The sequence below is a fragment of the Vidua macroura genome, chromosome 3 (genome assembly GCF_024509145.1).
Source record: "Vidua macroura isolate BioBank_ID:100142 chromosome 3, ASM2450914v1, whole genome shotgun sequence".
Taxonomy (NCBI): domain Eukaryota; kingdom Metazoa; phylum Chordata; class Aves; order Passeriformes; family Viduidae; genus Vidua; species Vidua macroura.
In genome coordinates this window covers 35841514-35864804 of record NC_071573.1, presented here as the reverse complement: position 1 = coordinate 35864804, position 23291 = coordinate 35841514, and the positions used below count along the sequence as shown (strand labels likewise).

At 41.7% G+C, this 23291-nt stretch overlaps 1 long non-coding RNA gene across 2 annotated transcripts in view; it reads right to left on the bottom strand.

The window, feature by feature from the left end:
• LOC128805206 (uncharacterized) overlaps positions 1-11822 on the bottom strand; it is a 28150-nt gene extending 16328 nt beyond the window's left edge. Inside the window, exons 1-4 of one of the 2 annotated variants that reach the window (XR_008436326.1) lie at positions 11739-11822; positions 10178-10339; positions 9783-9854; positions 7081-7165 (exon numbers count right to left, since the gene is read on the bottom strand). This is a non-coding gene — a long non-coding RNA (uncharacterized LOC128805206). Of the gene's footprint in view, positions 1-7080; positions 7166-9782; positions 9855-10177; positions 10340-11738 lie in introns of those variants that run through there. The other variant, XR_008436325.1, reaches the window with a different exon arrangement.
• Between the last annotated feature and the right edge of the window lie 11469 nt (positions 11823-23291).

The window sequence follows — 23291 nt, the reverse complement described above, 5'->3', positions numbered from 1 at the left end:
GTAACTCATATCAAAGAGCAAAACCTTGGTAATAACAATCTGACAATGTTTTAAATAAATGTCACTCTACTTTAAGGGTCTAGTGCAAGGATATTAAGATTACTTCATCATTTTATTTCAAATACTTATTTCCCTAAGAGAAGGGAATTTATTTTTATTGAAAGCCTGTGATCTTTATTCAGCTTTCAAGAAGTGCTGAATGTTTCACATGAAGTTTCTTGGTGCATATTTTGGTATTTAATTCAACATTCAAATCAATGGTAAGCTGATTCAGAATTTGAATCTAAATGCAGTGCTGAACATGGGCTAAAGAGTATAAATGTTGGATATTTAAGTACTAAAAATATTCATCATTCTTGCCTTATAGGGATTTCTCATTCTAGCTTGTAGAAATTGAAACTATTCTAAGAAAGTGTTTCATTCATCATGGGCAAATATGCAAGTGCTACTGAAACAAGAAGGAATCCTAGTTTTTCCTACTAGAAAACTTGTATTAAGGATGCAGTCCACCTGCATTTCCAAAGATTGTACCTCCATTAATTAGAAATATGGATGGGCCAGAAGATCTCCAGGTTTGACGTAACCAGACCTTACCAAGAAAGCAAGGACACGAGGTTAGAGAAACAGCCACAGAACTGCTTGGCATGCTGTGGGGAGGAGACAGAGTCCACCAGACACTGTCAACCCTGGCACATCAAACCTGCCCAAATGCCTGGGTAACACTCTTATAGCTCTGCACTCTGGGTTTGTACTTTATCCATAAAAACAGAGATCAAATCCTCTGCTTCTGGTGGGAAGGCACATTGGTGCCGTGTTGAAAAAAATAAAGTTGATGGCTATTTTTCAGAGAAAACCCCAGTCTAGGCAATCACTCCATATTTTGTTCTTTAGTTCAGTGCTTCTATTACCATTGGTGGCTGGAATTTAATTGATAGTGAAACAGTTCTCACATGCTTTCCCCAAAGAGGTAATACAGACTTCACATTCTGAAGCCTTAACTGAAGGAAGGAGTGCAAAGATGTGCTTGGAGGAGTAACTTGAGGCATCCTGAAAAATCAGGCCAACGTTCAGCTCCAGTCTCCATCCTCCTACTTGAGTGCCTGGGGCTGTACTACTTGGTTCATCACATCAAGGATCGTTGTCAGTGTCACTGGGGCTGGATTTATGCACTGTGTCACAACCAGTCAATGCAGTATGACTGCAAAAGAGATTTGAGGTATCTCATCATGTGAACTTTATGCTGTGAAACTACAAAAGAGGTTACTTTGCACTTGAAAACCTCTGCATAATCCACCAGGAAAATCTGGACCATAGTCCAGCACACGAAGGAAAATATAGTGGATGCTGTCTGTGTTATCTATCTGTGTTTCAGAGCAGGTTACAATAAACCCTTGTGAGTACCACCACCACTTGTGGTGACCTAACTGAATTTTATTTGGGTGACCTAATCTATGAGAATTGGGAGGCTACAGGTGACTGGCAAAGGAGGGGCAAAGGAGGCTCCATTTAGAGAGCAGGTAACCAGGAGGGGAACAGACCTGGGCCTCCTCTTTGCATTACGTTACTGCAGCTCCACAGACACCCATCCACTCAGCTACTCCCAAGTGATACCTGCCCAAACAGTTTCTGACAGGGGATTCTGACCCTTTATCCTCCAGTTACCACTAGTTACATTTTGCCTAAACAAAAACATTGAGACACATCCCCTGGGCTCCATGACTGTCCACCCCAGCTTCTCCCATCTCCTTTCTTCACCAGTGTGTACCCACTCTACTCCCAATCTCTTTTCCTCCCTGTGATTCATCTGCAGCCTCGGGGAAGGGCACCTGATTTCGTTGCTTAACTGCTGTTAACAAGTTGCTGCACAAATCACCTGGCATTGCAGGACGAGGCTGCCAAACTTTCTACTAGAGCTACAGGGAGCAGGTTTGCAATGCCAGCACTCTTATGAAAATCTTATTTCGTTTTTGATGGGGTTATTACAAGTGTATTGCAGTGCTGGAAGATGGCAAATCAAGCTAGTTTTCTGAAGAGCACCCCAAGAAGATAGGTCCAATTCAGTTGTTGGTTTCCTTGCTAAATCTGTTAGCTGATGTGATTTCAATGTGTACATGATCTTCTGTGGCAGATTTTACTCATCTGCCTGTCACACTTGGGAGTTCTTTCTCCCTCCCATGTCACTCCTGGCTTTACCAGCTCCCATCCCACGTGTTTTCACATCTCTGTAACCCTCAGAGAAGGGGTAGAGAGGTAGGTGGCCAATTAGTATAAAATACAGTGTCTGCCTTCCTCCCCTCCTTGTTCAGGGGTCTGTGAGTGACTGGACAGGGGAAGAGGGTCTGGCTCATCTGTAGCCCATTCTACCTCACTCACAGTGAACTTGTTTGAACTTAACTTTCCAAGTGCTACCTGCCTCAGTTCTAGAAGACAGAGAAATTGCAGTGTTATGAAGGAAGAGGAATCATGTTTGCAAAGTTACTTAGCTAGGGAGGAATACCAACATGGCACACCTGGAGCAGCAGTGGAATGAAGAATACCAAAGTACAAGCCACCCCTCCAGTTCAGCCCCAAAGTTGAAATTAACAGCTCTGCCAGCTTATATGTAATTTATTGCTAGGAAAGTAAGGGATAGACACAGATATCTCCTTTCATGATGAACAGAACTGTACTGGATTGTGGCATCCTATGTTTTATGTGAGCAGGAGACTTGTCCTGATATAAATCACAGGGCACCAAAGTCAGCCAGCTGCAACTGCCCAGAAATAGCTGCACACTGAAGGACAACTGCTTCAAAGACAGTCCTTATCAACCCCAGACACATTTACTTTGGGATCCTGCTTAGTTTTAATCACTCTGACAGGTTTGGCTTGTAAAATCATTCTGCCTGTTTATCTGTACATAAGTAAAATCCATGTGGACTCCACCCCCAAGGACCTAAAGCTGCAAATGCACATAAATAACTTCAGCTGCATGACTGCTCTCCTTGGGTAAACAGCAGGGAGGAAGAAGAGGTACTTACAATATTGACATAAAAATGAAATTGTCCATGACTAACCTGAGGATGAAAATGAGGGAAGACTATTTAACTATCAGCCAAAGAAGGCAATGGAGTAACTTTCCAGCAGGAGGGATGGCAGGTGAAAAGTCAGGAAGCTTTACATGAATGCTTGGCCATTTTATAAGAGGAGTTTTGGGCCTTGCTTGTCCCACCACAGGGCTGGAATCAATGACCCACGAGGACTCTTTGGGCCCAGGGTTTGTACGTGACTGAAGTTACTCAGAGGCGTAAATGTTTATAGGATGAGCTGGGAGCTTGCGTCAGCAGAGCTGGCAAAATTCCATGGGTGCATCATCCATCCCACTGAACGCCATAAACATGGAAGGATAACTTCCTAACAGAAATGCACACACACACACACACACACACACACACACTCTGCAGGTATATAAAAATTGGTATTTTTTGCACAACAGTTTAAAACTGCAAAAAAGTTACTAGCTATATGTATTTTAATGTATAATGTCAATGAGCTGTATTTCTGCTGTAAATTATATATGTATTTATGCACATATGCTGATGAGAAAGCCAAGTGACTTTCACCATACTCTGACATCAATTAGATTAATATTCTTGTTAGAGGAAATTGAAGGAATGTGTTGAACATAGATGATTTCTTCAGATGTCCACACGGTACTCAGGAATTTTTTAATGTATTAACTGAGTATGATGTGGGCACTCTGCCCCACAACTTCCAACAGGGTTTATGCCCCAGGTCAGGAAGGATATGGATTGTCACAGTATAAATCACCAAGAAGAAGAAGAGGATTTATCCCTAAGGCAGCTTAAGGTCTGAAGGTCCCTACGTGACTTCACTCCTACATGGCTTGTGTCCCTTGACAGTGTTCCCTGTGGCATATATTAAATTAACAATATTAAAAAGACAACATTAAAAGAAGACCTGAATAGACAAAAGTGAGCAACCAAAAATCAGAACATTCCCAGCATAAGCCTGAACTGGAAATCTGAACAATAGTATTTATTATGGATGTAAAGAACTTCACCTCCAGTTCTGACAATCTTCAGGGCACTTGGACCTGCCAGCACTTTAGAGCCTGAGAAAAGGCTTCCTCTCCTACAGACTATTTCACACAGAACATTTTTTTAGTCACATGAGAAAGCACCCTTTGGTGAGAAAATAATGGAAAAGATACTTTGGATCTTGGTGAAGCCTTGCTGAGTACAGAGTTGGTTTGTATCAGGACATTAGAGCTTAGAAACCATGTAAGATGCGACATTTAGATATAATGCAATGTATTTATAGCTAATTTTGCAATAACACACAGGCTGAGCTTATAATAAAAGGAATTGAGTAATAGAGTAAAAGTTTTTATGCTAATAATTAACTTCTAAGAGAACAAGATCAGTATTTCCATAATATAGAGCAAGACACCCTGGTTCATCATCAGTCATAACAGCTCAAAATGGATATAAAACACTTTCACAAAACAACTTTTCCATTCTCCTTGTCTTTGTGTCAAGATAACATTGACTCACTGTCAAGGACAGTCAGACTTAAAATCTTTTAGGGTTGATGATTAAGGATAGAGGGGGATTTCCCCAACTTTGTTATTTCTAAATGCAAAGATCAATTCACTTGTTTATTTGCATTTTCATCTGATCTTTTGATCAGTGGCAATGCTTATGATACAACTGTGAGAGCCTGCAAGTGAGAGATCCATTTACTCTTCTTACTTAGGATAGAGATTTCCTTAAAAAAAATACTAAGATTGTTACTGTAAAAGAACTATCTTGGAAAGAGGCCTCTTGGCCTGGGTGTTTCCTGCAGAACAATTCTGACTCCTGCTGTGGGAGAAACTCCTACTTGTCCTGCCCCAAGGGTGAAAGATACTGCCAGGGAATTACAGCAATTAACCTCCAGGTCCTTGTCAAGCTCCAACCATCCCAATGAGTTATTAGTCCCTTAGGACTCAAGAGACCTCAGGGAGACTGAAAAGCTCTGCTCCTTCTGCAGATGACCCAACCCATAACCGCAAGGAACAGGCAGAGGGAGCAGCCTTTGCTAAAGCTTGGAAACTGTGGGGGACCAGTGAGGCCACTGGGTGGGTGGCTCAGGAGGCTCCCCTGCCCTACCTGGAGGCAGGTGGTCCCTGCCAAAGCAGGGCTGGCAGAGCCGTGTGTGATCCCGAGCCACTTCTCCCCAGCTGCCGAGGCTCCGGGAGCTCTCCCAACCATTTGGACACTGCCATGCCGCCTGCAGCTGGAGCGCAGTGGGGCGTGCCAGGAAGCCCTGGCAGAAGGCTGGTCTGAGCCAGGCTGCTCCTGCACACACATGTGGGTGCTTGGAGGAGAGCAGCTCGAGCTGCCCCACAGTGCAGGCAGGGCAAGGGCCGAGCTGGACTCCACAGACTCTGGGCAGTCCCCATGGAGATCCAGCTGACATGGGCTTTGTGGATCCCTGTGTTCCACAAGAGCTGCTCTGGTAGCACAGGGGGCTGGCAGAGCACATGGAATTGCTGGGAGCCCCAGGGAAAGCAGGCTGGACCTCAGCTGCTGCTGCATAGGCACAGAACAGAAGTGGAACCAGTTTCATGCTCATAACATCCATCTGAACTGGAATCTGCCCATTGGAGGACAGGCTGAGCTCTCAGCTCAGATGAAGGCAATTAAAAAAGATAATAAGAAGGAAATACCTTAGCTGTTCTCATTACACAGGAGCAAGTGAGCCCAACCACTGTGTCACATTCACGGCAGTGCAGTTGGGTCTAAGCAGAAAAAAAAACACCGTCCACATCCTCAGAACTGACACCTGCTGTCCTCTGCCCTGTACCCAGGCAGTGATTTACCCCTTGACAGCCATCCCAGGGCACTTCTGTACCATCATTTTCTTGGTGCTCTGATGACAACAATGCATTACATTTTCTACAAGTAAAGGCTGTTTTACATTTTCTCTGCTCTTCATAAAGTATCCATTCAAGTGCTTCATACTATAAGCCATTGCTGAAGATAAAAAAATATGGTAATTTGAAGTTGACCCTTTACCTGAGCAGATCCCTACCATGCCCATGTTATACATGGTGGCAGCAAGGTCAGAATTAATATTTGGAAAATAAAGGCAATATCACATTGAACACCAGTAAATTAAATCCCACTGCACATATTTACACAAGACACACACACAAGAAAGGTAGCACCTCAGGGAGGATCTGTGTCCCTATTGCCATTCAACCTCAGTGTAAGCAGGATATTTTTCCATTCTGCCAAGAATTTGTAAACTTTCCCAACCAGTTCTAAATGAAGAAGAAGTAGCACATATAACAACTGAAGTCTGAGCAAAACTGTCTGTAACCACTTAAGATTCAAATACGCCAGAAGTTCCTAAGTCATCTGATCCTAATTTCTGAAGAATTTAAATAGGACTTGTGCTATGCTATATGCCAGAAACTATAAATACAATGCTTTCTCTTATCAATCTCTTCTTCTGCTTTGGGCAGCTTGATAGCATTAGCTCAATATCTGCAGTATTCCTCTTTCCTTCCCCGAACAGGGCGTAAGGAACCTGTGAGAGTTCCCTGCTGATTTATGTCCAAAGCCGGAGGTGAAACTGCTGGATTAGAAAATCGCGCTGCACAGGAACTAGAAGCCAGCCCACACAGGCTTTACAGGAAGAAATTATAGAAAAAGGCAAACACCAGAGCAAACTTAGAGCAGGGATAAATTAGCAAATGGCAAAGTTCACCGGGAGGGAAGGCTTGCGTGCTAGGCTGTGTGTTTACAGCGCTCGCTCCAGTGCCTGCACAGCTCCAGTGATGTGCTCCTGCAGAGAGAGCAGCTGGGACTCCCCACTCGCACTGCCAGCACTAGGCTGCAGACAGGAATTTCAGATAATGTAGCAAGGACAGAGCATCTAGAGCTATAAAAACACTAAAAACAGTCTGCTGGGCAAAATAAGGGAGCACAGAAGCTGAAGATTTGTCTTTAGCCAAAGTCACATAGTTCAGAATTGTAATTCAGAAATGTGCTACAGATTTTCTTTTTAAGCTTAAATCTAGAAGTCCATTGATTTATTAAATTTAAATATTCCTCTTCCTACTAGTCTGGACTCCAGAGTGCTTTGTCTCCTGTGGTAGGTATCACATGAATCAGCTGGGCTCAAAGGAACCAGTGAACCACACAAACAGGAAAGAATAAGTTGATTAGACTTTCAAGCTGTCTTAAGACACAGCATGTCCCTAAATATCTATTGCTAAATACAGTTTGATGTTCACAGGATTAAAAGTTAATTGTTTTTCGGTCATACCAACAACAAAATATATTTTCATTTTAGGAATGTCAATATTTCATCCCTGTTACAAGAAGAGAATTTCAGCTAAAAAAAAGCCACAGTATTCCAGTTCCACTTAAATTCTGTCTATGACAGGGATATTAAATAGAAAGACTTAATTTTTATCTTCTCAAATAGAATTTTCAAAATTCAATGTAATCAAGTGGTTGTATTATCCAATTAGATAAAATAAAATAAGATGTGATGAAGCATTTTATAACAACATTATCATAAAATCAGAAGCAAATATTTATAGCTATAGGAATCTATAGCTATGCTATCTTTGGGCTAGAACAGATTTGGGGGCTTTGGGTGTTGAACAAAAACACAGTATTTTTTTTCAATTGGAGAAAATGATAAAATAAATTAATATCCATAGTCTCAAATGTTCCGTAGTTTTCTTTGTGATTACTTAGCCCTTCTGAAAACCTCTTAAAGTTTAAGTCACTTTTCACATAAAGGTAGTTTCAAAACATCATATTACATATCATCTCTTGATTATATTGAAGCAAAGCATTGTGTTTTTTACCTGCAGGAAAGACTGACATCTGAAAAAAATTCACTTTGTCAGACTTATAAATCAAAAAAAAACCCAAAACAACTGTCACAAATATTTTGGCACTCTTTCAGTAACTGCTGTGGCAGGAGGAACAGCTAACATGAGAATCTAGTTCACAAGACTTCCAGTCCAAGTTCTACTGATCAGATATTTTTTAATCCATCTCAGTTAAACATCTAAATCAAACTGGCCAAGATTTACCAGATCCACTAATCTGCTCCCTCTTAAAACATATCCCTTTATAGTATATATATATTTCAGACTATTGGCACTTTCTCTAGACTCCATTGTGCTTAAGAAGTTGATATTCCCGAAAACACCTCAGAGATGCTGTTTCTTTAATGAGTCTTGTCTCTTAATTTACTGAAAATTCTCATCAATTCCTTTTTTTTTTCTTATTTAAAGGCAAAACTTAAAAAACAACCTTTCTGTTCCACTTCATTTCACATTTCTTTATCATCAAACACTCCCACCAAAATCCTATTTGCTGTAATCTGTAATTCAGAAATTATGTGACCTGGAAGACTCAGATGAGCAAATTCTGAAACATATAACTTTGCTTGGCAAAAAAAAAAAAAAAACAAAAAAAAAAAACCAACCAAAAAAAACCCTGGTTCATATCATAGAGATGTAACTCCCTGGATGTAAAACCCAGAAGTGTTTGTGTCACCACAAAGCAGGAAAGCAGAGTGGGGAGAAGGGCTAAGCATTCCGGAATATTTCCTAAATCCAATATGGTAGCAAGCAGCCCTGTTGCTGTCAATTCTGCATCCCCATCTGGTGTCCTGTAATGGTTTTAATAAAAGCTCTTACACTTGGTGCTAAAATAAGCCATGTGTTTGCTGGGGTGAATTAAAAGATGTAAATGCAGCGTAATATGCCAAAGGATATAACAGTGTCAATATAAGAGCTGGCTGTGTCAGTCAGCAACAGGTTCCAGCTGGGGCAGCCTCATGGAACAAAGACAGCCATTGGCTTCATTCTGCTCTGTGCTTCTGAAGTCCCAAAGAGGGGGAAAGCTGAGGACCTGGAGCAGATGTGGGATACCCAGTTGAGTGCACAGGGACACTCCCACAGCAGCTTCACTGTCCACGTGGCCAGTTCTGACTGGAGCCATCCACCTCGGATGGCTCATACAAGGATGGAGTACACAGACACAGAGAATCCTGGAGCAGGACTGATCCCTTGAACAGCCTTTCCCTTCTGCTGTTGCTGGCCACAACCTGAATTAGTTGTTTTAGACAACCAGATACAGCAGCTCAGCTCTGAACTCTGCAGCTGAGGAAGGACTGGATTTCCAAAAGCGCTCCAGTAAAACATTAATGGTTTGAGAAGCCCATGGAAACCCAACAGTATTCCTCTTCCTAATATCTTTCCAACCTCCATCTAAATTAGATACATGGGTGAGAAGGAATTAGAAATCTAGATCTAGAATCTAAATTCATTGCACAATGAATATTTGTCCTGCAACAGCACTGGCTGTCAGGAAAGGGGGGTAAAGACCAGCATTCCTAATGGCCATGTCTATTCCTCATGACCAGTCCCCTCTTAATCAGACCACGTAGATACATGCTGACAAGTATATTCTTCAAGGCTTCTGTTCCACAGGAAAACCTGGGAAAATCTATCCCAATTGAGATATCCTATCCTGAGGACTTCTGGACTCCTAGGAAAACCTATCCCCCTTTTCAGAGCCCTGTAAAGAAAAGATTGACTCTGCACATCATCAATATCATTGTGGATATTCTCAGTTCAGTCAGAGAGAAAAAGAGAAAGATTTCTGCCAGGCTAAGCCTAGGAAAAAGTCCAAGAGGAATGTAAACAATCTATTATCTTGCTTTCCGTTCATATTGTTTATAGGTATGTTCTACCACACTGACCTAAGTCCAGCGTACCAATCAAGTGAAATGTTTTTACTTTAAGACCAATGGAATTAATGTTCACGATGTTTTCTATAAAAGAGAGAAGTGCTTTTGAATAAAGTCTCATTTACCTTCTAAAATCGTACGAGTCGTTTCGCCCATCCCTGGCTCAACAACATCATCATATGAGCTTACAGTAATCACAAATCCATGGGAAATAGCCTAGGTAACACTCTACCTTTTTGGACTGGTTGGTTAGTTTGTTTTTGGGAAAGAAACCCCCAATTTTATTATTTTATTTTCATTTTCTTAGAGTATTTGCCACAGAAAATTCCCGATCTGTGACTAGAGCTTGTGGGTGTTAACACAAATTACATAACATTCCCCAAATCTGAATTAATTCATAGACTTACCAGAGGTTCTCTTGCAATGATTTTCTCTTGAAACTTGATTGAGATGATGGATGATAATTCTTATCTTTTGATTACAGCCGTGATGGTCTGATAAAGACTATAAAACTGCAACCATTAAATTTCTCATCCCTGAATTCCCCCTGAGCAGTCTCCTGAGATCACCTGAAACAGATAAACAGAGATGTGAAGAGCATGCAATGGAACTGTTCCAGAACTGATACTGATAATATTACTTGGCTTTACATTTATGCTAATATCAATTAAGCAAGCTTTATGAATACTTGCTGTCATTTCTTGGAGCTGCTTTACAAAGCAGCTTTCACTTTGCACTTATGATGAAAATCAAAGACTTTCCACACTTGTGCCCTATATGGTGTGGCAGAAGAGGCAGCCTTCCAAGAGAGGGTAAACAGGCAAACTAGATAAGAGCAGAATTGGGGGAAATATTGCACAATCACATTCACAGGAAGGGCAATATTCCCTAGACTTTCCTCATTATAGTCAAAAACACTGATCAGAAATTTCAGTTGTGTATTTTCAACCAGTCCTCCCAAACCTTCATGGAATAGCTATAGGAGGGATTTTACCCTTGTTTTTAACCAAGTTAGACACCAGCAAAGTTCAGGAGCCATTGTTAACTTTTCTCTTTCCTTTTGCTTGTCTGCAGAAAGTTGCCAAATCCCAATTTGTCATCATTCTTTCATGTGTTTCTCGGCTTAACCTGCAGCACCAACACCCTCACAACATTATTCTTGGAATACAGTATCTTTTTTTTCTGCTGCTATTATCAAACTCTGCTATAAAATAGTTTTCCCTTTTCTTCAGACATCCCAATTTCACTTCCCCTAAGTTCTCCCAAGAATTGCTTTAATGTAATTGGGTTATAACGAATGATACAGCACCAGGAGGGAGCAGTAGGGATAATTCATAAGAATCACAGAACAGTTTGGAGAGGACCTTAAAGACCATTCAGTTTCAACCTCCCTGCCATGGTCATGGACATCTTCCACTAAAGCAGGTTGTTCCAAGTCCTGTCCAGCCTGCCCTTGAAAGCCAAGTTGAGAACCCACCACTAGTTGGTCCTACTGGAAGTTTTCTTTTGAAGAGCGATTATCATTTACTAGCTACTTAAATTGGGTACTGATATAACTGATGATTACATTCACAGCAACAGAAAAATAAGACAACAAAAAGCATTTCTATAGCTCCCATAACCTCAGTGTAAGCACCTTTGAATTTTTGGTCTAGTGTGGTGCAGACATCCTCATCTAATGTAAAACACTGAGACTTGAAGAAGATGAGTGACTTTCCCAAGAGATGCCATAAATTCCAGAGCAGTACAGGGTTTTCAAAATATATATTACAGCCCTACTTGCTGAATGTGGAGAAATAGAAATGAGTCAAAGTTTGTAAATTCCAGCTTTGCTGAATATTCACACTCCTCTGCTTTACCCAAAAGCACAACAAGCACACGCAAACCTGGTACAGTTCAGGTGTAGGTACTCCAAGCTTTTATTACTCTACCTCTAAGAGGTGCTTCCTAACAGAAATTTAACGTCACCTTAAATGTTTTCACACATCGCTTCTCCAGCATGGCTGTAATTTATCACCTATTTTGTGCACAAGATGTGCAGCAAGCACCAACACCAGCTATACTCCCAAAATTCTGGTTTCACCTGAAATCAGCCTTTATGAGCTCATCTTAACTGTGTCCTCATGACTCTGCATGAACTTCAAAGAGGACTTTGAAGACCACACAGCTCTTCCTGCAAACAAGCCAGCAGGACAAGAACAACCCCTACAAATAATGTCATAGAGGCAAGACCACACAGAAGATTCCTGCAATGCCCTTTGGGCTTAAAGATGTAGGGGGTCTGAACTCCCCACCGCTGAGGCCGATCTGCAGCAGCTCCAAGAATCCCCGCTGCGTGGCATGTGGTGAGCTCCGTGCCCACATGGAAGGGTGGAGAGCTCCAGATGAGCTCTGTCGATCAGATACCTCTGCTGGGTCTGCCCCAGCTTGCAGCATGCCCTCCTCAAAGCTAAACGGAGCCCAGAGAGAATTCACACCCCAGTACCTGACAGGTTGCCAGCTACGGCAGTCTCATAGCCACTGAGAAACCTTTGGGACCAGGTGCTGCTGCACAGCAAGCTGGGGAGGTTCTATCCTAGACAATCCCCATGGCAAGAAACAAGATCACCCCTTGAATGAGTGAAAATTAGAGGACACACAAACCATCATAACATCCACCTTTGGAAGATGCTGAAGATGCCTACAAGTGAGGGATGGAGAGAAAATGTCTGGTTTAAAAGCCCTACAGTTGTCAGGTCACCTAGCAGTACAGTGACTCAATATTTAAGGAGTTGTGAACAGCTGAACTATGAAGCTTCACTAGCAAGAATTTGTGGAATCATGGAAAAAACTGATGGGAAGGGAGAAGATCCAGACAGGGACCTTGTGACAGTGAGACATGGATGACAACTTTCTGCACATTGTCCTTGGCAGGTCCTGCCTCTGGGCCTTCAGGTCAACAAACACAACTTGCTGTGGCAGCAGAGGCACCAGGCTTGGTGTTTGAAGGCAGCAGACTGTGAAGTGCTGAGAAGATTGGGCTGAATAAAGGAATGTGGCAATTCACTGTGTTTCTCTTTGCAAACTGCCACCTGGTGTCTTGCAGTTCTCTTAAAATGAGCAGTTGCTAATTATATTTCTGTGATTGCTAATAGCTAAAAGCAGTTATTTTCTGAAAGCTCACCACAGCCACCATGTCTGGACTGTGATCAGTGAAATTCAGCCAGGAGCTAGGATGGTTCGTTTTGGCCCATCACACAAGCTATAGGCATAGCTTTTCCCAGCATGGTCTGATTTTTGTCATGGAAGCTTATGGTTTGAGCTAATCTTCATTTCCTCATTGCCCTGGGTTCATAGAAAATTTTTCTTTGTTTGATACTGGAGTTTTACCCAGAGTGAAAGGGGAACAGTGGGAGGGCAGAGAGTAGGTTAACATTCGTGAGAAGAAAGACTGGATGTGGTGGGACAGCTCTGCTGGGGAGGTCAGGAAGAAGTACTGGTTGCTTCACTTCAGGAATCAGAGGAGCATCCTCAGACACAAAGATGCCTTGAAGAAAATGCAGTCCTGGATTAGTTGTATGCTTTTTCCCCTGTACCTCCCATGACACAACACAATCTTTTCTTGCTATCTACTTGTTTCCCCTTCACTTTTCCTGAAGCACAGAAGATACCAATATTTTTACTATTTGTCCTCATTTGGTATACACTTGTTACACAAAACACCAAATTCGGTGATGTTGAAATTGCATTTTTTTTCTCCAATTATTTCCAAGGCTGGCTAGGACTTTGCATAACCCTGGAATAAAACACAAAGGTTACTGACCTAACTGCAGCCTTCCAGTACCTGAAGGGAGTTTACAAGAAAGAGGGAAACTTTTTACAAGGGCCTGGGGTGACAGGACAAGGAGGAATGGCTTCAGACTGAAAGAGGCAGGTTTAGACAGGATATTATGAAGAAATTCTTTACTGTGAGGGTGGTGGGAACCTGGCACAGGTTGCCCGGAGAAGCTGTGGCTGCCCCATTCCTGTAAAACCCAGGAAGTGTTCAAGGCCAAATTGGACAGGACTTGGAGCAACCTGGGATAGTGGAAGGTGTCCCTGTCTATGGCAAGGGGATTTGAACTGGATGATCTTTAAGGCTCTTTCCTATTCAAACCATTCTGTGATTCTATGATTCACCTGCTCAAATACTTCTTGGTAAGGGACCCAAAATAAATCACAACTCTTGCTAAAGCAAATTTCTCTGAAAAGGTGTTTTTTCAAGTTGCAGTATTTATGGAGAATGCTGACAGGAGCATTCATCTCTAGATCAGAGCCAGCTATCCTCAGAAGGACATGGAGTCGTGCTCATTTATTCCTGCTACAAGGAACAAGCCTTCAGTTTTCTAAGAATATGATAGTGCTTTGAAAAGAAAATAGAAAGCCCCCTGAACATTTTGTGGTGCACAAGCAGAGCTCCAGTTTGCATTTGAGTCCTTTGCCACTGAATTTCCTCCTTTGCACAGAAGCCAAACAGGGCAGCCCCTGAGCCAGATCCCTGCCAAGACTCTGATTAAAAACTCACTCTCTGCACCTGTCTGTTTATTTTACCACTCTGCACCTGCAGTCTGGTTTCAAGAGCCTCATTATTGCTCACTTGTCTCTGGCCTCATACTGACAAACTTCACAGACAAAATGCCACATTTCCTTTCTAATGACCACCACAACAGCCCCAGCTCTGAGCAGCCTCTAATAATTTCACAATTTTTTTCCTGCTCACCAAATATGTAATAATGAGCAGTCATACGGCATGCTGAAAGTAGAGTGAATGCAATTTCTAGAAATGGAAATCTGCTTTTAAAAAATTAAATCAAAGTAGGTAAAAGACACAAAAGGAGAAAAAAAAAAAAAGAAGAAATAGAAAACAAGAGTATAATTGAAGAGAGTGAGTGACCTTTTCGGGTTCTCAGAGCTCCTATCTAGAAATTTATGAATTCTGCACCTGGAGAGGCCCGCACAGCCCTTGTATTGTGTCTCAGTCCCTAATTTATGTTCTGCATAAAAGGTAGAGGGACCCAGCACTGACTCATCTCATTGCTGCTGGTGCTGCCACTGGCCAGACTGGAGCCTTTGTTCAAGCCAGTCTGGGAACAAACTGCTGGAACTCCAGGCTTTTCTTTGAACCCCCTTTTTTTCCAGCCCTCCTTGTAGGTTCTCCCTGACTGCCTTATCTATTTCCGCACAAGATGTACTTGGAGCGTGATTGCTTTTGCTAAGTAGAAAAAGAGTAAAATCCCTCTTCTCCTTGGACCTATGGTGTCCTGGGCAGAGGACAGCCCATGCAAGGACAACTCTTCCAGGCTGTTCTACTGCAAAGGCAATACATGGGAATAGCTCTTGTAGGAGGTGCCATAAATCTGTTTTATGGTACAGGTGACAAGCAGCCAGTGACCACAGCAAAAGCCACCCTGCCTAGACCTGGTGAGCCTGAAGTGCTTCTTGACACAGAAAATCTATGCTTTGTTTCCTATGGTATCAGTTATGCTTGTAAAAATACTCTTCTTACAATACCTCCTGTATCCATACACGTGTTAGGATGTGAAGTTCCAACCTCTCAGATACCATCCTGCTGCTTCCCAAGGGACCTTTTCACAGTATTGCTGCAGCATGGGAATGAGGGCTTGACAAACAAACAGGTATTTTAAAAATATTCCAGTATGAAATTTTAATGGGGAAATCAAATAGCAAGAGTTTTGTTTTGTCAAGACAGGTTTATCTTTAATCCAGAAGACATTCAGAGAGGATATTGTACCACATGCACTTCCAAAGGCACAGCAAGGACAGAATATTACCAAATTCTCACTGGTTGTCCAGCCTAAGGGTAGCAAACCACCTCCAGGAGAGAGCCAGCTGTGCCATACAAATAGAGGATTTATTTAGACCTGTTGGTCCAGGCAGATGTGAAGACAAAAGCTCCAGTCTCATTACTGCAAGCTCCTATGTTATTAACCAGGACCAAAATGGGAGAGGAAAACTCAGATCTTGGATCTGTACCATCAAAGAGAGAACAAAGTTTATCCAGTGAGTCACAAGTCACAAACCAAGTGTGTATTAATCTTCCCCCTGACACATTTCTTCCATCCATCAGATCTAGCATTGTGCTGCTCTAACAGTGAGGATACATCATGTCATTCGTGACACATGATGATTCCCAGATGTTCAGAGAGCTCTGCTACCCAGTGGAACAAATGGGTGTTTACAGTAAAATAAGCACCAAATTTAGCAAAACTGAAGATGAAGTTACAAGTTAATTAGTGCAAGAGGGCCTAAGCCCCATGATATACAGCACTCATATTTCTTCAGTAGATCCAGAAGAACAAATTGAGAAAAGAGTCCAACAATTGAATAGCAGAAAATCAAAACCAAAAAAACCCACCCAGAAAGTCACCCTGAGAGAAGCCAGAATAAATAACACCACTGCCGAGCTCTGATGTAGCTCTTCTGGTGGAGTTTCTGGTGATGAATAAAAGGAGCTCTGAGTCAGGTGCTTGTAAATACAGTCATATGTAACACCAAAACAATTAGAAAGAGTTGGGAGAGGAAAAAGGGTCTAAAAACGTCTTGGAGAGTCTGTGAACCTCTCAGCTGACTTTAAGAGCTCCTGATTCAGACAAGAGCATCACAAGCGTTTTTGAAGGTTATTTGCTCTTAAATTTCTCTAGTGGCATATTGAGGAGCAGCTGGAGAAGGTGGACACCTACCTGAGGCTATGGGAGGAGATATGAACTCAAGCCCAGCTGACTTAAACAAACTGAGGCAAAACACAGCTTTCCACTGGACTGCCTTGGTGCTGATGTTTCCCATCTAACATAAGGAGTGAAGAACAGCAAACTCTCAAACCAGACACTGGTTTGAGATCAAAACTCCAGTGAGATCAAAAATAACTCCCTGTTAAAGGCTGTCCTCCTAAAAAGTTTAACGTTCTCAAAAGTCATTACAGCTCTCCAGGTCTTCTGCTAAATCTTCCATCCTCTCCCAGATATTTCAGTCACTACTGAACGGACCCATGCAAAAAGCATCCAACCAACCCATTCTCTGGCAAACCTAGGAGGCAGGAGCAGCCCATGGAGTCCATGGCACTGCCAGCAGTGGGGATCCTGCTGACCCCAGAACAGCTCTCTGGAGACAGAGTTCATACAATGACAGAGGGCCAAACACCAGCACTGTGCCTGGATACCTTCCTTATTCTCTGCTAGAGAACAAATTCATTTTCCATATAGCATTAAATAGGCCAACTTTTAATCTGGCTTGCAGTGCTGAAAACAACCTGCAAAAAACAGGTGGAAGTCTCCTTTCATGCAAGCCAAAAGACAGATAGACCTGACTTGCCATTGAAAATATGGTAAAACAATCCTTTTCCATCTGCTCAAGCAAACTCTGAGAGTAAGTGAATTAGCAGACCCCCACGAGCAGACACTGTGAGCAAGGCATTGCTGCTCATTAATTAAGATGAACGTGGCAGCAATTGATTGCCTCTACTTCTTGAAGGCATCAATCAGAGCCCAAAGCTGAATGTGCACCTTGTCTGTCCCTCCCAAACTCTGCTGGAACTCTGCCCATTCCTTCCTAAATGTTTAGAGCAGCATTCCCTCACAAGCAAATGCCTTTTCTCTCCTGCCATCTCTGTATTCTCATCCAGCCCAGAGTTCAATCCTGGTGCCATCTCTTCACATTGAAGTTGACCATAAGCGATGAGTTTGAGATGTAAAAGCCAGGGCATTTGCAGAAAGGTTTCTTACACAGCCAAGATGTCCTTCCAGAGAGATTAGAGCTGAGGGCCATAATTAACACGTCCCTGCTGCTGTTATGACAGCATAGCCCTGATCACCCACGCTGATATTCAGCTTGCCAGAGTTATCCCAGAGGAAGGATCCTCAGCACCATCTAATTATCCCAAACTTCAGCCTGTTGCTCAAGAGGGTTGCTTCTGTGGATAGGCTTCTTAAAATACCCCATGTACCCAGGCATGAAAACACAGACTTCCCCTCAGTCCAAACACAACCAGTTTAATCAAGTCAGACTGTGACCTGTCCCAGGCAGAAGGGAGATAGAACAGTTTTTGTTTAAACAAGGCGGGGAAAAAAAGCAGCCAAATCCTTGTCTCATTTATGGTAATGTAAATCTAGAATAACTGGATAAATATAACCAAAGTTAAAGCTTTTATAAACAGGTATAAATCAGATCAGCTTAAACACATGCAAGTTTTTAAGACTCTTTGGCATCTTTTAAACCTCAGTTTCTGGTTAGATGCTCAGTCAGGCTGAGTCCAGCCTTTCAGTTGCCTGTTATTTATGGAACTGTTCACAAAGCTGAGTGGTCACCCCACAGGACATGTTTAACCTCCATTTGCACGACACTTAGCAGATGTGTAAACTGAAAGGCTGGCAGAAATTTGAGTGTGCATAACTGGGGGACAGTACTGTCCCTCAAAAAATATAAAGTATCAAATAGAGCCATTAAAAAGCCAAAATTAAAAATCAAGATGTCCACCCCAGGAGACCATGATTTTTCATTTCACTTCAAACATTCAGCATTTTTTCCCCATAGAAACAAAAGTTCAGAGCTTTTTTTTTTTTTTTTTTTTTTTTTTTTTTTTTTTAGTTTGAACTGTTGAAACATTTTGACTGAAAATAAACATTTTGACATTTCCAAGTCAGAATGTATACATGTGGTTTGTCAACAAAATTAGGTTAGAAATCGCAAAGGAAGAGGTTTTCATGTGAGGTTTATATTGTACTTCCTGCTTTTTGAAGAAACAGTGCAATCATGTCCAGGTCAAAAAGTTAAGAGGTGCTCAAAAATGCTAACAATGAATTGCCCACTCTCCTTTAATCTCAGATCAGTTTTGAACTCAGTTTGGATTATCCCTGATTTCATTCAAGATAACTTTTTATTCAAGATAATTCATCTGCTCTTCCAGCTGCATAGGCAGATACAGAGACCTGGGCTACCAATGACTTTCATGCACAATCTAGGATTATAGGTGTAGAAAACCACAAAAATATTATTATTACCTTTGTATGTGTTTTCTTGAACCAGAAGTTTTGTTTTGCATCTTTTAAGTGTGAATGCTGGATCCTGTTTCAGATTTCTCTTCTGCATTTAGCCTGCTTGGACACAGCTGAGAGATTTCAAACATCAAATCAGTTTGGAGCTGTGTGAATTCCTTCCATATATGACTTTTCTTGGATGTGTAAAGACTCAGCACTCAGAGAGCACCTGAATGACAACTCTGCTGCCACAGGGACTGGCACAGCAAAGGATCTGAATGAGCAAACTAGTGGCCATGCAATCATTTTTACTATTTCTTTATTTTAACTGCAGTGCAGAGAATGAGAGTTCAGGCAACAGAATATTTTAAATCTGTGCCCTTAATGCAGAACAGAACTGCACGACCAGAAGAATTACATTTGTCTTACTTTTATTTTAAACTCCTGTATCGTGATTCTGGCAAGAAGTTGAAATGGCTAGAATAATTCTCTTTTCTCAGTATCTCTGGATTGCCTTCAAGCAAGGTAGCTGGAAAGATTGGAATCAAAATCATTTCCATCTACCCCTATATCTTATTAGTCAAAGCTTATGTTATAGAAATTGTTGATGCTCTTGCAACAGGTGTTGATCTGAAAAACAGAAATGTATTATATGACTTTGGAAAATGTAAATCAGAGATTTTTTTTAGAGAGCTGTTTGTGTGTATATATATAAACCCAGTAAGAAACCAAGACTATTTTTCTCTTCCATACATCTACGTCTAATTACTATGAGTTCTATGGTAATATATCCCACTTATATAATTAATTGGCACTTTAGAAAGCGGTTCTTTATCTTGGGAAGGGAAGGGAAGGGAAGGGAAGGGAAGGGAAGGGAAGGGAAGGGAAGGGAAGGGAAGGGAAGGGAAGGGAAGGGAAGGGAAGGGAAGGGAAGGGAAGGGAAGGGAAGGGAAGGGAAGGGAAGGGAAGGGAAGGGAAGGGAAGGGAAGGGAAGGGAAGGGAAGGGAAGGGAAGGGAAGGGAAGGGAAGGGAAGGAAGGAAAGGAAAGGAAAGGAAAGAGGAAAGGAAAGGAAAGGAAAGGAAAGGAAAGGAAAGGAAAGGAAAGGAAAGGAAAGGAAAGGAAAGGAAAGGAAAGGAAAGGAAAGGAAAGGAAAGGAAAGGAAAGGAAAGGAGAAAGGAAGGAAAGGAAAGGAAAGGAAAGGAAAGGAAAGGAAAGGAAAGGAAAGGAAAGGAAAGGAAAGGAAAGGAAAGGAAAGGAAAGGAAAGGAAAGGAAAGGAAAGGAAAGGAAAGGAAAGGAAAGGAAAGGAAAGGAAAGGAAAGGAAAGGAAAGGAAAGGAAATACTGAAGATAGAATATCTTGTTGTAGCACCCTGTCTATCCAAACTGAAAGGTTCTGAGTCTCAGGGAGCAGCTGCTACTGAGCATCATGTCCTAACATCCAGGAGAATGGCCAAGCAACAATGAAAACATGCAAAATCAGGAAGCAAGTTTGAAAATGTAAGCAGCTGTTTTTCTTGTTAGGCATAAATTTCATGCCATTGGATTCTCAATTCATTTTCTATCAAGATAACAATTGAGATCCAAATATTTGATGCAACATTCAAGTATTTTGCAACACAAGCAATCCAGACTTCTCTAATTTTTGCCTTTTATAAAACACTCATAATATTTTACTCCTGCCAGGGGCTTAAATTTTCTTGATGGAAAGAGATGATGTGGGAGGACAAATGGCTAAGATGCAGTACTTAATCTATTTGAAAAAAACATCTCTTACATCAAGGATTCTTTGCTAAAATAACGATGAATCAAATTAACTCCATGGACACAACACTAAGCTTTCCCTTGCACCAGAATTATGACTTTTAGACAATGGTAGACTTAAAATCCTTTCTAGCCAAGCACTAGACCAACATCTATGAGAATTTAAATAGTTGCACAAAACCAAAAAGAAGGATAAATCATTTTAGAGGAGAGGATAGTCCATCCCAGATCTTTGAAGCTTTTGGTACCGAAATAGCCACAGGAAGTGGAAATGAATGCAACAGATGAATATAATGTACACAACACCTATTATTTTGTCCCAGTGACTCCAAAGGGGTGTAACTTAAAAAGTTTAGGAGTTCAGGGAGTACACATGTTTGATAAATAATTGCAAAGTCTTCAAGTTAAGCAGAGGATTGCACTAACCCAAACAGCCTCTGAATCTCAACTTGCTTAAACTCACATATATTCACTTCTGGGTTTGGTCCTAGGAATGGGACCTGCTACACAGTGGTTTATTTTCTTGGGGAAACAAAATGAATGAGTGGTATTAGAATCACCTGAGAGGCTTAGGTGCAGGTCAGTAACAATATTAAACATATGGATGAGTGGAACAGCCTAACAGATTCCAGAAAAGGAGAAAACTCCGCTGTGGAAACATGCATTGCCTTCCAATTGTCACAAGGAACATAAATCCCAAAAAGCTGAAGCTCCCCATCATCAGGGAATAGGAATGTTATTTGCAAGGGAGCATAAGCCACCAAGCAGGAGACAAAAGTCTTCAGGAGCTTGGGCTTGTCCATGAAGTGGGACTGTTGATTTATTTACTACAGCATCACACGCTCCAGAGCCAGGAATACAACAAAGATCTGAGCTCTGGGTTCCTAGACAAGGTTCAAATCATCCTGCCATGTGAGACCTACATGGCATCACACTGTTTTCCCCAGAGTTTGTCACTGCCTCCTCACATCATCCACACATTGGAGGGGAAGGAAAGAAAGCAACTGCCTGGAAGGGGAGAGGTGGGGTAGAGCAAGAAGGTCCAGGAGCTGGATACTTATGATCCAGCTATTCAGTCTCCAGGAGAAGCTTGCAGTAGCAGCCAGGGCCCTGAATGTAAACACTGGATAAGTGTAATATTTCTAAGATTATTCTAGCATCCTATATCCTCATGCGAGTTGGAAGTGCCCTGACTTCATTTTCCCACAGATAGGAGAAATAAAGGTTTATGTCACATAAAGCTTGGAGCCTTTTGCTGAGCAGATGGATGGCCAGCTTCCTGCTCTCTTAGGTAAGCAATAGAGGAAATTATACTGTAACTCAGAGAGCTTTGAAATAAAATGGCTTTTGGCAATGCTTAGACTTGTACTAATATCACAGCAGTTATTTCTGTCAGCTTCAGAGTACTGTGCTGTGGCCAATTAATGGAAAAAAAGATGAGAGTCAGTTAATTTCTCTGGGATTTTCTCTCTGAATGTTCAGGCTAGATTAAGGAAAAGGCCTTGCCCTTGCCTGTGTAGCCTCTTATTTCCAATTGGTGTTACAGCAGTGCTGGCCTCACTGTTCCTATTAAAGGTCAGTCAATGTTTCCACTATAAACCTTCTTTATTGCAGATTTCACACAAGTGTGTGAGTTTCATTTACTCTGGACTGAATCATAGTTCTTCTTGACCTGGAAATGGAGGTGTTTAGATCTGTTCTTTAAATCTGTATGCTCATTTCAGTATTAACCTGGGACATCTTCAAAAAAGGTCATTTCTAACACACATTCTTCTTTAAAAAGATTCCAAGCATAGATGATCCCCCTTTTGGATAACTGATTCCTTCAAAACACCAGCCAGTGGTTTCTTGATTTAGTCCCAAAGCAATATTGGCAGTTCATTGTATGTTATCTGAGAAACTATGGTTATCAAGCTTTATTATTCAATAGAGGGTGGGTCACTTCTGAAAAATGAAAATCTGAAAGGAAGGTATTACTACTTGGAACAACTTCAGTTTCCACACAAAAAATTGTATTTCAAAATGGGCTGTGCACACAACCAGCAATTGGACACAGCACAATCCCCAGGACAGATGATGAAAATTATTTTTGCCATTGGGCAGGAAACAAAAAAACACTGGAATCAAAATCCTGTATTCTCCAAACTTCTCTAGAAATTAATTACTCCATGGGATATCTCCAGGGCAACTGATCGTCCCTTTGTAAAATGAATAATCACCAAGGAATTATTTGTAAAGTCCCCTCATTATACACCCACACACATCTTCTTTCCCACTGAAGCAATAGCTCCTGCTGTCTATCTTCTGCCTCCCTCTATTGGGAAGAGGGTTCCACAGGTAGGAGAGGCCAAGTGCCCCCTCTGGTGGGTTATTCCCTGTTCTGCCTTAGCTGGGGCACAAAGGACATGTGCAGCCCCCACCCCAGGGCTGAAGCTGATCCCTTGTTCCCTTTTCTCCTTGAGGGCAGAAGAGCCAGGGAGCCTCTTCTCCCTCTAGAAAGGAATTGCAATAAAAGCGGAGGAGGCTTACCAGAAAATTCAGGTTTGGTGTCACATACCTGTCATTGAGGTGTGTAAGAAAGGATGGATGGTGGGGATCTAAGAATTTGGAAATAGTTTTGTATTCCATGTTACAGGATAAAAACTGCCACAGTTTTCAACAGGAAAAATCAAAGCACCTCCTGATCGGTCATGTTTTTATTCTCAAGGAATTATTTGGCAGAAGTTCTCCAATTTGTGAGGTTTCACTCTG